Source organism: Rhopalosiphum maidis, chromosome 4, assembly GCF_003676215.2.
Source record: "Rhopalosiphum maidis isolate BTI-1 chromosome 4, ASM367621v3, whole genome shotgun sequence".
NCBI lineage: Eukaryota > Metazoa > Arthropoda > Insecta > Hemiptera > Aphididae > Rhopalosiphum > Rhopalosiphum maidis.
Genome location: NC_040880.1, coordinates 4,184,184 through 4,198,644, shown reverse-complemented (window position 1 = coordinate 4,198,644; position 14,461 = coordinate 4,184,184). Strand labels below are relative to the sequence as shown.

General features: G+C 25.1%; 1 protein-coding gene across 2 annotated transcripts in view; it reads right to left on the bottom strand.

Annotated features, from left to right (window-relative positions):
* The window catches only part of LOC113556210 (head-specific guanylate cyclase), a 238,113-nt gene that overhangs the window by 181,612 nt on the left and 42,040 nt on the right, over positions 1–14,461 (bottom strand). The gene's annotated exons all lie outside the window — the stretch shown is intronic.

The following is a 14,461-nucleotide window of genomic DNA, read 5'->3' as shown; positions in this document are numbered from 1 at the left end:
AATAAAATAACATGGAATTACTATGCTAAAACACTAAACCAAAAATGAAAAAAAAAAAACGTTGATGAAACGGTGACAACAACGAGGTAGCTATGCCGGCAAACCTCCGGTGGGTCAAAATTTATTTAATTAATCCGTTGAAAGCGGTTTCTCTAATAGCACTCCATTTAGCTTTTAAATGGATCCGTGGGGTACAAAAATTAAATAACGGTTATGTCTATGACAGATTATTATTTTTTTTTTTCATTATTAATATCCCGTTATTCCGATAAACGGAGTATACTCATCAAATATGATCGATATACGTAAATTTAATATGAAATCACTGTAAATATATATGATATATATATATATATATATATTAATCAAATCATGAAAAATTAATCGAAACTAAAAAACATATTATACCATATATGTATTGACTGAATTATTTTTGTGTATGTATTTTGTGGGGCTAGACTTGAAAGTATAATAGGTACCTATAGGTTATAATACTCGTTGTTCAACATTTTATGATCAAACATTTCCATTATATTATACATTATACACACTATTGTTGTATTGTATATACCATAATAATATATACATATATAAAACATCTTGTAAGAGAGTATTTCTCTCAAATTCAACGCAAAAGGGTTCCTTAGAACTCGATTGGTAGTTTATTGAAACTACTAAAGGTTTTCGGATATATGTCGAGAGTGTACGAATATTCGAACAATGACGTGGCGTTTGCAAACTCAACCCAACATCAATTGGCTGACCCTCTTGGGAATGTTTTTACTATGCAACACCCCCAAGAGTAACAAATTCGGTAACGATTGAAAGGCGCAATGGACAATTTTTTTTTATTATTATTTTTTATACAATAATAAATCATTAATTCTTCAACGATTACCCTTTGAATGGACCAATTTTGTAGGGTGTAGCTAATCGTAAAATTATAATCCATCCTTTTATTCATTTTCACAAATGTGAAATAACGTTACAGCATCATATTGATTTACTGATATCAAAATGTATGCAATTATAACGTATATTGAATTATTCATAAACATATATAAATAAAATATCTTTTTTAGGACGTTCATATATAATAATCCTAGATCCATCAACAGATCTAAGAATGAGGGTGGAGGATAAAACAAGGTATGCGGCCAAGTCGCTAATCACTGAGTAAGTGCTAATGATAATTATATTAAATAAAAAATAAATTACTGCATAAAAATGTGCTATTCATTTTCAACTCATACTTACGTCTTTTTATTACATATATTTTATTAAAAATGAACTAAATTATTTATCATCTATACACCTTTTTCATAAAATAACAATATTAAATTGACAATTATATTAATAATGATGTAATAAAAATGTTATATTATTTTCTCGTTATGAAAGTCTCGCTAAAAATAACACAGCACTTGAGTACTTGATAATACAGAAAAACCAGGCAGCTTATTAATGAATTTATTAGCAATGATCATGTGCATTTTTGATGTTTAACAGTTATATTTATTATATTAACATCGTAATTACATCATTTATCATTATTCAATGTTTACTAGTTTAATAATGGAACATTCAAAAAACTATCGGGTAGTAGTTTCCTAACATAACATGAACGGCATATCAAACATTTTTTTCATTGCCCGTAATATCAGCATCTAATGAATGCAATTTTATTAAGCTGAAACTAATTAAATCATATTTAAGGTCAATATTAAATGACCTGTCAATCATATCCATTGAACACGAAGTTGGTAAAACCATAAATTATAAGACATTTAAATATATTCACTTTGAAATAAGCAAAAAAAGTCTTATTCCAGTTAATTTCATATTTATTTATTTATGAGTTTATAAAGGTATCGGTAAACACTTAATGGAATTTTAATGTGTAACTTCTAATTTAGAAGTTTTATTAACCAACAACATTGTCAAATAAGTTCATCTTCAACATTTTTGGAAGCTTATTGAAAGGTTCCAACCTTTATTATTTATTGTAATACAAACCGCGGAGTTGGCATAATTAATTTCAAAAATAATTAAAACATTAGGTTCAAAAATATCTATTAAAGTGCCCATCTATATCCAATAAATCCATGTATATATTATCGGATAGTTTTTGTAAAATAACACATTTAATATGCCAACATAGTATTATAAATAGGTTATGAAAAATAGCTATAACAAGATTAAGAGAAAAAAACCTACTTTATAGAATAGAAGACCTTATAGTTATACAATTTTAAAAGTACATAAGATACATGTTTAAATTTAAACGATGTTTAGAAAAATTCAATTTAAAACTGAACTTGTTTACGTTCACAACCATTGTTGTTCTTTTTTTAAAACTCCATTCACGTTCACTGAACAATTGAAGCATCCATTGGGAAATCATTTATTTTTATTATTATTAAATTCTAGTATAAAACTATTATAAGTCAATAATTAAGTAATTTCGTCGAAATATTTGGCAATTGCATAATATAGCTGTGTATATATTATACATAACTTAGAAAGAAAGAAAAAATATAATAATATAATACCGGTAAATGTTAACTAAATTATAATATGTTACATAAGTAACTTAAGTATTAATAATTTGATTTAAATAATAATTATAGAGTTTTATAGAGAATAGAAAGTAGAGGGCTTAATATAATTTTTATTTTGGTCAAGAAACTATAAATTGTATTAAAAATACTGTTTGTAGGTTGAGCTGCAGCTATGTTAACATCCAATGGTCCCGGATTGGATTTGGTGACATGACAACTAGTAAGAGCCTCTTATTATAATTTTATGTTTGATATTCTTGTTATATTGATTTTTTGTATAATTCTGAAAGATTTCTGACTTTCTATATAAATAAACCGTCGGTATGCAAACTAACTTGGGTACATTTTTCAATAGAGATAGTTGCTCACTCTCAGTCTCACTATCAAAACAACAAAACGATTTGGTGAACTAAAAGTTTTTACTTTTTTTTCTCGTGTTGAAAAGAGCTAGAATACGATGACAAATACCATTTTTAATTTATCGTAAAAGATGATTAAAGCGATGACATAATTTATATTCCCCAAAACATGGCGTTACATATCTATTATATTATAATTTTTATTTTGTATAATAACGAAACGGAAATAGTCACTAAGATATTAACGATATGGAGCACGTTAATGCAAAAACCATACCAGAAATAATTTAATTATTTATTTTAATTAGGAATTATTATACAAGAAAATTAAATGTTTCTTTTTAATACTTTAGAAATTGAAAAATTTTTAAGACATTCGTTCATAATATACCTTTTTCACACCGAATTTTGCGATTCGTCACTTCAATCATCATATTAATCTTACATTTTTTCATAACATTGATTTCTAATGTCCCGAAAGTAAGGGATGTACTCTGTTAACTAAACCGTTAGCATTGTCGCAGTGACAAAAAGCGAAGTGCTAACCGTATACGTGTGTACGATTTGCATGTGCTGTTTTCGTCTGTCCTACGGGTAACACATTGCAAACTTCCACTTACCGGGCCATACATATAACATATACATAATTTAATACGATGTTTAGATTGTGTGTGTCTGAGTATACGACACAAACATAATATTAAACGACGCACCAAACGTGCCGTTTGTGTATTATTAATTATTATTATTATAATCCGTTACCGGTTCTTGCCATATGTGCCTGTCAATCAACTCGGCGAACAACTTGTACTTGTCGTATAACAATGTCCAATAACATAACTCATCGATGTCTTTAATATGACACCCGTATGACACTCCTCGACAATACCATAATAAGCGTACGTTCTAGTCGACTAGCACGACCGATCACGATGAACGTTAAGGATATTTGTACTATAATTAATTTACGAACAAATTTATGTTTTAATATTTTATTCCTATTGAAGTTAATTGCATATGTGACACACGAAACATATGGACACATAATATTATATAGATTAGGTACTGTAAGTTATGAATATTATGTTTGTATATGTAAAAAATATTATAATATGTAATTATACTTATTACTTATTCGCGAACTTACATTTTATGGTAATATTATTTACGGAAAATAATTAAATGTTCAACATAAGTCAGCTCTAACAATGAAATGGTCCCTAAAAAACTTTAGGCACTAGATACGAAAATCGTGTTTGCAAACGTATATTAAAGAAACGTAGTGTTTTATAACATTGTCTAATTGTCTAATTAGATAGCGGCCTTTTGATTCCATTAAAAAAAATAATTCCAAGAAGTCGATGGTGCTCAGTATGCACTAATTGTAATTGAAAAAATATTATAAATACAACACTGTGTATTCCAAGTTAGGTCATATTTTATTACATTATTGATATATCAAAAGTCAAACTCTATGTAATGTAATACATAAATAATATTTTTGATGCAATAAGTAAACAACAATTTTACATTTAATTTATTACACGTAATAGGTACATAAATAGATTTAATTTTCTAATTTGGTATTATGGTAATAGCATAAATAAGAATATTTATAAAGGAAACTCTTTATGAATAATAGAGTAGCAGAAAATAACGAAATGTTAAAAATCAAAAATATATATATTCATTTCGTTTATTTGGTCGAATAGACGAGTATCTCAATAATAAAACGGTTGTTTTAACTATACCACTATTATCACAATATAATTCTATAATATGGTCGTAGAACTTTCTCGTAATATTATTATTGTAAGCATCGGCAATATTATTCAAGTAAACTGTAAATCCTCTCCAATAGTAGCAGTGGAGCATCCCTACAACATTATATGCAACCCATACCCCACAAGTCGAGTTCACACAGAACACAGAAACGATGTCAATATTTTATTGTACCCGTATAATATAATATGTATAATATCTCGAGCATTGTTACGGTCATCGCATTGAGTTTATAAAACGTTTTTTGGTAAGTACCTAGTTTTGTATATAAACTATGTTGGTAAATGAATGACGGCATTGATGTAGGTGCTTTTATGTAGAAAAAATTTTGTAATACATTTGTACTGAAATATATTATTGTGCGAAACAGTTATTTAATATATACCTATATTTATAAATATTAAATACTGATCAACAAAAATTAAATAACCGTGGTCCCTTATAACCAACATTCACAATTGAAAATTTTAAAAAATATTGTTTATATTTATTATATAACAATTAAAATAAAAATAAAAATAATGTTTATTGTTCTGAATCAACATGATATTATTATAGATTTTAAAAGGCCAAAATAATGCATTTCTATAGAAATAAAACACAAATCATCTTTTTATTTATTTTATGTTCTAAATGTCAGCTCTAATAAAAAATAATTTGTATATCAACAATAACAAATAAAACGAGCAGATACAAAACCATTGACTTCGTGTATTTGGTACAATCTCATACATAAATATGAATTCAATATCAAACGTTTTGAAACTACTACACAAATTAAAAAAGTTCTGTTTACAAAATTGTATTTTTCAGCAAGATAGCATTATTTCAATGCTGATATTATGTCTATAACAAAAATGTATAGTATAGGAAAGTCATAAAATAAAATGATTAAAGTTTTCCGCTATAATTCTGGATAAGTCGAACTAACCCGATCCTTTACACTTTACAAAAGACACGCCTTTTCAAGATACCCGAAATTCAGTTTCAACAATTTAATCCTAAAAAGATATAAACTAATAGTCAATATAACAATGTAAGCAATGTTTACTTCAAAACAAACATTTGTGCAATAAACTGTATTGTGGAATAATTGTTTTATGTATAATTATAATATATACGTATTAAATATGCACTGAATTATTGTTTTTGTTTTATTAAAATTGGATATATTAAAAATAATAAAGTTTTTAAATGTAAAAAGTGGCATTTAAATATATACCTATATATATTTAAACTTGTTTATTATATATACGTAGGTTTCTATCGAATATTTTAAGACAAAATAATTGGAGCAACCAGACTCCCCGTGTAAAATGAAAAAAATAATAATTTATGCCGAGAGTGAGACTTTTTTATAATATTGTAATGCATATAAAATTACTTTCAGTTCTACTACCCATAAACTTTGTAGATTTTTTTTTATATTTGCCAGTGTCCGTGATAAATAAAAGCATGAAAAAAGTTTTTTTTTTTGTCAAGAAAAAACAAAATCGATGGTACAGTATAATTCCCAAGATTTTTCAAAATAAACTTTATCTTATATTTAAACGTGTTTAGTATTATAAAAGTCTGAGACATTAATAGTTAAAACAAAATAACAACAAAAATTAAAATATACAATTGTATTTTTGTACTATAGTTGGCACGGTATATACAATTTATACAATATTGATATAAAAGTTTATTTTTTATTAGTATAATTTGAAGAACTAAATTGAACAACACAAATATTATGAAAATATTGATTTGCATTGTTTGTGAACATCAAACTTTAAAGGGATATTTGATATTAAAGATTTCAATTAGTTCTTCTGTAAATTAAACGAATACTTTCGTATCACTTACATTAATTAATTTTTCGTTCTATAAGTTCAATAATTTCAAAGTTTTATAATCTTTTATCAAACTATATCTTCTCGTTTCCGTTCTATGAATTACACAAATTGCATAGCTATAAGTTTAGTATCTGCATAAAACATAATATTTATGTGATTTTTATAATATTAGAAATGCAAACTAGTGGACCACTGTTTTTTTAACATCATCATGGAAAGATTAATAACATCACGGGCTACAGCAGGTTTTCTCTGTATCTTTTTCGTATCAGAGTTTAGTTGCAAAAATGTTATCGTTATGTTTTGAACTTGATAGTCATGTCCATTCACTATTCACACTACATAGACAATTATTTAAACTCTTATCACGGTGAAATATTAAAAAAATATTTAGATTCTTACTTCAAACTATATAAGTTTGATTTATAATAATTTATATTTATTGTTATGAAACTAGTAAATAAGTTTTCAGGAGGCAATTTAAAATATTTCGTACATGTATTATTATATATTCATTTAAACGTAACTTTTAAATGTTTGTAGTCAGTGTGATGTATCGATCGTATACATAATGTGTAGTATTGTGATATATATATAGATAGATAATTATATATACACTTTAATATTTAAACGACCCGATTCCAAAATTCTTGATATATTGTAAATTGTATTAAAACAATAAATATAATTTTCAATTTAAACTAAAAAAAATACCACAAGCTTCTATAAAGTCTAGACAATACATTAATATCACAGTTCAATTTGAGACGGGCTATAGATAATATTTAAATATACAACGAACGTTTTTACTGTTATCTTAAAAACAAAAATCAGTAACTTTTATTTGTAAGATATATATATATATTTAGTTATATTTTTTGAGCATTTATAATATCATGCTTTGACTTGTATTATATCAATCATTAAAAATACAACGTTAGTAAGATAAAATAATTGGGAATTGAACTGTACACGAAAATAAAAATTTAAAAATAATTGAGTCATAACGTAATAACCTTAAATAGTAGCAAAAAAAAAAATGAAGCTGTCAAAATGTGTTTTTTTTTTCGTTGGTTTTGACTTGTAAAATAGACGAAGGACAATACGATTTTTTTATTTTATAAGAAGGAAATGCTTATCTGTTTTGTAAGAGACAATTGTTTATTTAAAAGTATTACTCTTTTTTTTTTTTTAATTTATAATATAATATTTTATTTTTAACATAAATTATTAGGTACTTAAAGAAAAATAATTTATATGACTGTATATAAATTTTTACAAAAACAAATAGATGTTTACGCTGATATATTACAAATTATATTTTTTTTTACTTAAAAAATTATACAACAATTTATTGTAAAACGATTATACCCAAAATAGTATAAATTAGTTACTTAACTGAAAAAATACTAATTTCTATTTTCATTTAAATGAACTTTTTACCAAGTCTGTGTAATTCAATCATACACTTAAAATTAAGTTGTTGTAATAAACCAAAATTGTAAAATCGGACTCATAATTTAAAAATTTCATTGTAGTTATGTAAAAATTGAATGTACATATTGAATACAATAATATTCATCTAAGAACAAATGTTTTGCCAACTGCATACAAATTGCACCCAAAAAATAAATATGCGTATATAACTTAAATATATATACATACATAGAGAGAGATAATATTTAATGTACTATTATAAACGCGTTACTTCATATTTTAAGCTAGAATAAATGAATGTGTGACAATGATTAAATTAAGTGAAAAGATCTAATGAGATTATTACTATATTGTCTTTTTTCTATAATTTAATTAATATTATTATATACCTTAATTATTTACATAGTTTTATAATATTTAGCTAAGAATAAAAAAGTTTATACGACGAACAATAATATTATGTAATAAGATAAGATTTACACGCAACTTTTAGTGATTTATAATAATTCATTTTTGAAAGATTTTAATAGTTGTAAGAATGAATTGTTAAACAATACACAATGTACGTTTCAATTTATTTACATAAATCAAATTCTAAACACAACTAATAAAATCAGTTTTTATAAGACTATTTTTAACCGTCTTCACTAGATAGTATTGAGTTAAAAAATATCCTATTTTATTCATTTAAGACAAGTATATGGCAAGTAACACAATTTTATACGATAAGAATTTTTCTTTTAAGCTTATTTTTAGCTCTGTGTTTTTTCGTAAGTAATAAATTTTCGTAAGGTGAAAATGTGCCAACAAAACAATTTATTTCATAATATCAAATAAATTAATATTGATTATTTCATTATTATTGTCAATAACTCAAAAGCATCTCCACTATGTAAATTTCAATATTATAATGCATTATATGTATCTAGTCGTGAAACATTGTATCATTCTTCTCAATTCTGATCATACAATATTTAATTTTTACACTAGCAGGTTCTTATTTATCAACTATTATGTACATTTTAAGTATTATAACAAACATAGGTAGTTAATACTCGTATAATATGATGGTGTCTTTTATTTATAAAAATAGCTTTTGACTAATGAGTTTATTAGACTACCTATATCATATTTTTTTGAGTTAAGTATCTGGCAGGAATCATAAAAGACATATTTTAACCTAGCAATAAAAACTTAAAAATGTATATAATTTTAATTATACGTGTCTATGTACTTTATTTAGCCATTAAAGTTTGGATAGCAAAAAATCGTATTTACGTGATCGAAAATGATAAAAAAAAATATTTGTCAAGGGTACTAAAACTGTCATCTGACTCGAGTTGTAGAGTAAGGTTGCAGTAGGTAGTCAACTAAAGAACAAAAAATAAAAAGGTCAGTACTCGGTATGTTATCATCTGAAAATATTAGCATTCCATTTCGTCATTTTAATATCCAATACTTAATTAATATAGGTAATTTTTTATTGAAATTAAATTATGAAATATGTATAATATATTTCATATTATAATTTTTAGACATTTATTTGTCAATCAAATTATAAATAACATATTTAAAAATTATATAAAATTAATACATAATTTAATAATAAAAGTTTATATTTCGTTATAAGTTGTAACGTTATTTGTTATTATTTGCTATAATACGTTTTAGAACATAATATCTAGAAAAAAAACCATCGTGCATTAAGGTACATAGAAATAATTTTCTTATATCAACTGATTATATAAAGTAAATAAATATGGAAACATTTAAAACGGTCTTATGTACTATATATAAAAACAAATAACATAATGTTTATATATTATAATTTATAGTACAATAAGAAAATACAATGTAATTTTAAATATATATATGTCAGACCATAAAAATTGATCTATAAAATTGTATACCCTTAACAACATAAAAAACAATAAAAATAAACGTCTTTGGTTCTGTACCACTTGATGGCTAGCGTAATAAAATTATAATATATTATAAAATAAATTATAAATATGAGTACCATTTTTTTCTTTTAAATGGTTTTTATTATTATTAAAATATAATTTTAGGTAATTCTTAATTTTTAAACTAGAATAATTAAGGCATATTAAGTTTTTATAATTTATTTGTGGTTGATGCACAATGGTAAATACACATAATATAATAATAATCTTAATTATAGTCATATGAAAGCTAAATACGGTACTATCATCCCACTTAAATACACGCGAAACTTTGAATTTTTCATTAATATCTACCAATTCTACCAAACTAAACCTCATACATTTAAATAATTAATCACACGATTTTTATCACTTTAAAGTCATTACTCATTATCTTATAAATATATAGATTTTTGTAAAATATTTTCATAAAAATAAGTCAAGGTAAGTTTTTTAGTACATAAATATAAGGCCGGAACTGGAAATTAATTTTAGTTAGGTTTCGGGAGAAATTTTAAGCTAGAAAATTGTTTTCTAATTGTGTTATAATATTGTATGGGTTATTTTACTACCACATAATATATATCACGAAACAATTTCGGGAGGGGGGAAGGTTGAATACTTATTGCTGAGGTTTGAAATTTTTACACATCGTATATTATTAAATTTTAATTTTAACGACATTTTAATTAATTTTATAGTATTGCCTATTTATACCACAAATTTAATCGTATAGTAAGTCGTTATTGATTCAAAAATCAATAAAAACAATAAATATTTGATTTAATTATTTATATTATTATAATGATTAAATATTAATAAAGTATTGAACTTCATGATCTGGACTAAAGTTGATTCAACTAACCATATTCTAAAATTAAAATAAATTACTATCACAGCATTATAAATATATAATAAATTATACTAAATAAATAATATACAGGCTGATAAACCGTGTTCGTTCAGAATCATTTTTCATATACAACAAATTTAACACGTAAATTACAGTGACTATTACTTCTTGATGACGGGGTACGATTGTAAAGCAGAGCTGTTGCCTACCTACTCCTTTTTTAATTAATAGCAGACAACATAAATGAACAAATATTTCAAACAGCGAAGTTAACACAAGTACTATTATATTTAAATACTTAACAAATGTAGGTGTGGCATACAGCATTTACACGATAAGACTATATGTATGTATATAATAGTTTAAAAGGGTGATAAAAAAAACAACACCAGTTGTTTGTATACGATTTCTTTCTAACGCACTGCAAAATTCGTAGCAAATGATAGTAAATGTAGTCGACTGAAAGGGCGGATATCACACATATATACGTATATGATACTATACCCTTTTCCACTAGAAGGTCTTAGGTGGACGAATATCAATTTGTCAATATGTACTACCATCTACCGGTCCATTGTTTATAGGCCGGCTTAGGTTTACGGAATGTATCGTTTTACAACAGTCAGCCGATCGTTAAATACGTTTACCCCCTCGACATGTTCGTGCCGTAAAAATGGCTCAACGTCCCTTATATATATATATATATTTATAATTTTGTTAAAATTGTGTTTATCAACCAATGTATTTACAATAACGGCTGTCGTCATTAATTACCGTTTCCGTTGTGTCGTTGAATCCTTTTTATCGCGATAATACAAATAGTTTGTCCCTTTATATGGCTATTCCCGTCTTGATGACACACGATATCGCGTTCAATCGTCTGAAGACTTTGATTCAACTCATCTCATTATTTCGAAAATATCAATTTTTTTATTAACTATATTAATATTTTAGAATGATATGATTAAGCAAAAACCCAACTACCATACCTTTTTTTTAATGAAATTTATCAGGCAGACTGTGGACTTAATACGATTGTTTCCAATGTACTATTTGCAGTATTATTACTACCTATTTATAATATTTCTATTGGCAGTATGTATACGAGTAACGTATGTTTCAAATTAATGTTCTAGGAAAAATAATTAGGTTATAATTGTATTTTTGGTTATGTAGTTCTATAATTTGCCTTGATGTACCTACTACCTAAATTTAATTAATAATTAAATAGCCATGAATTAAAATATACACTTTTTATGTTGCCATAAATAAACGCAGTTTAGTTTTAAAAAATAAAAACCAACGGTGAATAATATTCGAATAGTCATATTATAGTGCGACTTCCAAGTAAATATTTTAACATTTTTTGTTCTCAATTAGTATAGTATACTGAAAAACAAATAATAACTTGGCTTTTGTTTTTATAATTATCTAAATTATTTATGACTCAATAAATATTAAATCTAACTTAATCTGACCGTTCATAGCAAAATTAAATTAATTTAAAACAAAACTTAGTTGCAATATCTTAGCCGCAATGTGTTAAACTATAACTATAGTGTAATTTGAATTGTACAAAAAGCAATAATTACCACTTGATTTACTTTTTTTATTTAGATAATTCAAACAATTGTTTACAGGTCAATATGCAAAGATGAAAAACTATATATTTGTATATATTGTTTATTCTAGTGTATGAAGAATGAAGATTATTATTTGGTATTTCACAAACGATCAATGATGATTATAGAATACTTTTTCTAGTATGGTTTAAGTCAAAAATAAAAAAAAAAACAAAATATGTATATTATGAATACTGTTCCACATAATTAATTTAAGCTTATTTTATCAAAACAGATAAATATACATATAAAAATATGATACTATTTACTATTGTTATAATTGCTGAAATTTTAAAATATATTTAATGGTGTATTCTAATAGTATAAATTACATTTAACAGCGTAATTTAATTACATTTTTTTTATGTCTTATGTACTTATCAATGTCACAGTAGTAATAACACGAAAAGTGTTAAAATTAAAACAAAATTAAAAAAGTATGTACCTAATTAAAAAATGAAGTTAATATACCTCTTACTAAAGTTATACAACAATTAAGTAAATCTATAGTTGTATATCATCGATAGTATTTATTTAAATTATATTATATATATTTCAAGTATACTTATTAGTACACATATAAATAATAATATAAATAACTTAGAATAATAAATTAAAATACTAATTTCAACTTTATCTCATTTCATCTTAACCTTTTTTTATTTTCCAGACTTAAGTCATAATATACAGGTATTTTATCCTAAGATTTATCATTTCTCGTTTATATAAAAGGGACTAAGTAAATTTAGTCCGCTATAATTTTTGTGCATTTTGAAAGTGGTAAATTGAATCTCGTCAAATAAAGTAGTAGGTAAATAGTGTACCAAACTTAACCTACCTATCGTATGCATACTGCAATAATTATTATATTTATATTTAAACCGTATTATTAATATTACGTAAATTGAAAAATACGTGAAACTAATTTTGATTAGAATTACATTTTTTAATTAATAATTTATACAATTTATACTATAATTACAATGAAATAAACCTATTATTGTTTTGACTTCTAATAAAGATTATTATATACTAAAAAATATATAATTTTGTGTTTTCCTAAGATTCACATACCTACTATCATTTTGTTCCTGGAACCCAATTAACTGAGATAGGGTCATTTGGGACCTAATTTACCAATCCTAAAATGAAATTCTAAGCTATACAATAAGCATTGAAATATTGATCAAATTATTACGTATGTTATCTTGAAATTATTTACCAAGATCAATCGGTAGTTTTTGAAGTTAACTGACCAAACCCAGTACTAAACCTAAGTTGTACCGGTATAGCTTTATATATATTTGAATATATCTGATGGCTGATAGATATCTTTTTGTATAGCTAACTTTAAACATTTAACAAGTCTATTGGAAAGTATAATTTTATACATAATATGTATAAAATAGTTAAGTTCACGTTAATTTTTCAAACGGAATAATAATAGTTTGTCTAGCAGATTGTACAATACAAAACTCATTTATTTCGTTTGTGTACGCGGGAAAGCAGTTTGATTGCTAAACAAAGATTTGTGAGATGATTGGATAAGCGACGTGCGTTTAGTGTTATTGATATATAATCGAAAAATTGAACACATACGGGCAAAAAATCAACACCAAAAACGACGATTTGACGTAGGCGTTAAAAGCAAAACAAATATACCTACTACAGAACTGCAGAAATGACATACATCGGGAGTTATATAAAATATATCGATTTTCTTTTGTTTGAACGGGCCACACAACATAATACACTTGGATTATAAAACGAATAACAGAAAAAATAACAAAAAATAACTGAAAGACATTAATAGGGGCGAAAAAAACAATGTTTACACGCGCATTTTCGAACAAGCTATACACATAATAATACAATACGTATACCAATATTTCATCGATTTCGGACGTATCGCGCTTATGTATATACCTACTCTGGACAGAGATACAGCAAACGGTAGTGCGGTCGTCGCCGATGACGGGATTAAACGGTTTTCGAACGAAATTGTTGTATCGGTTGATCGCGAATAGGACCAGTTGTTGGAAAAACGTGCCTTGTGAAAAAAAAAC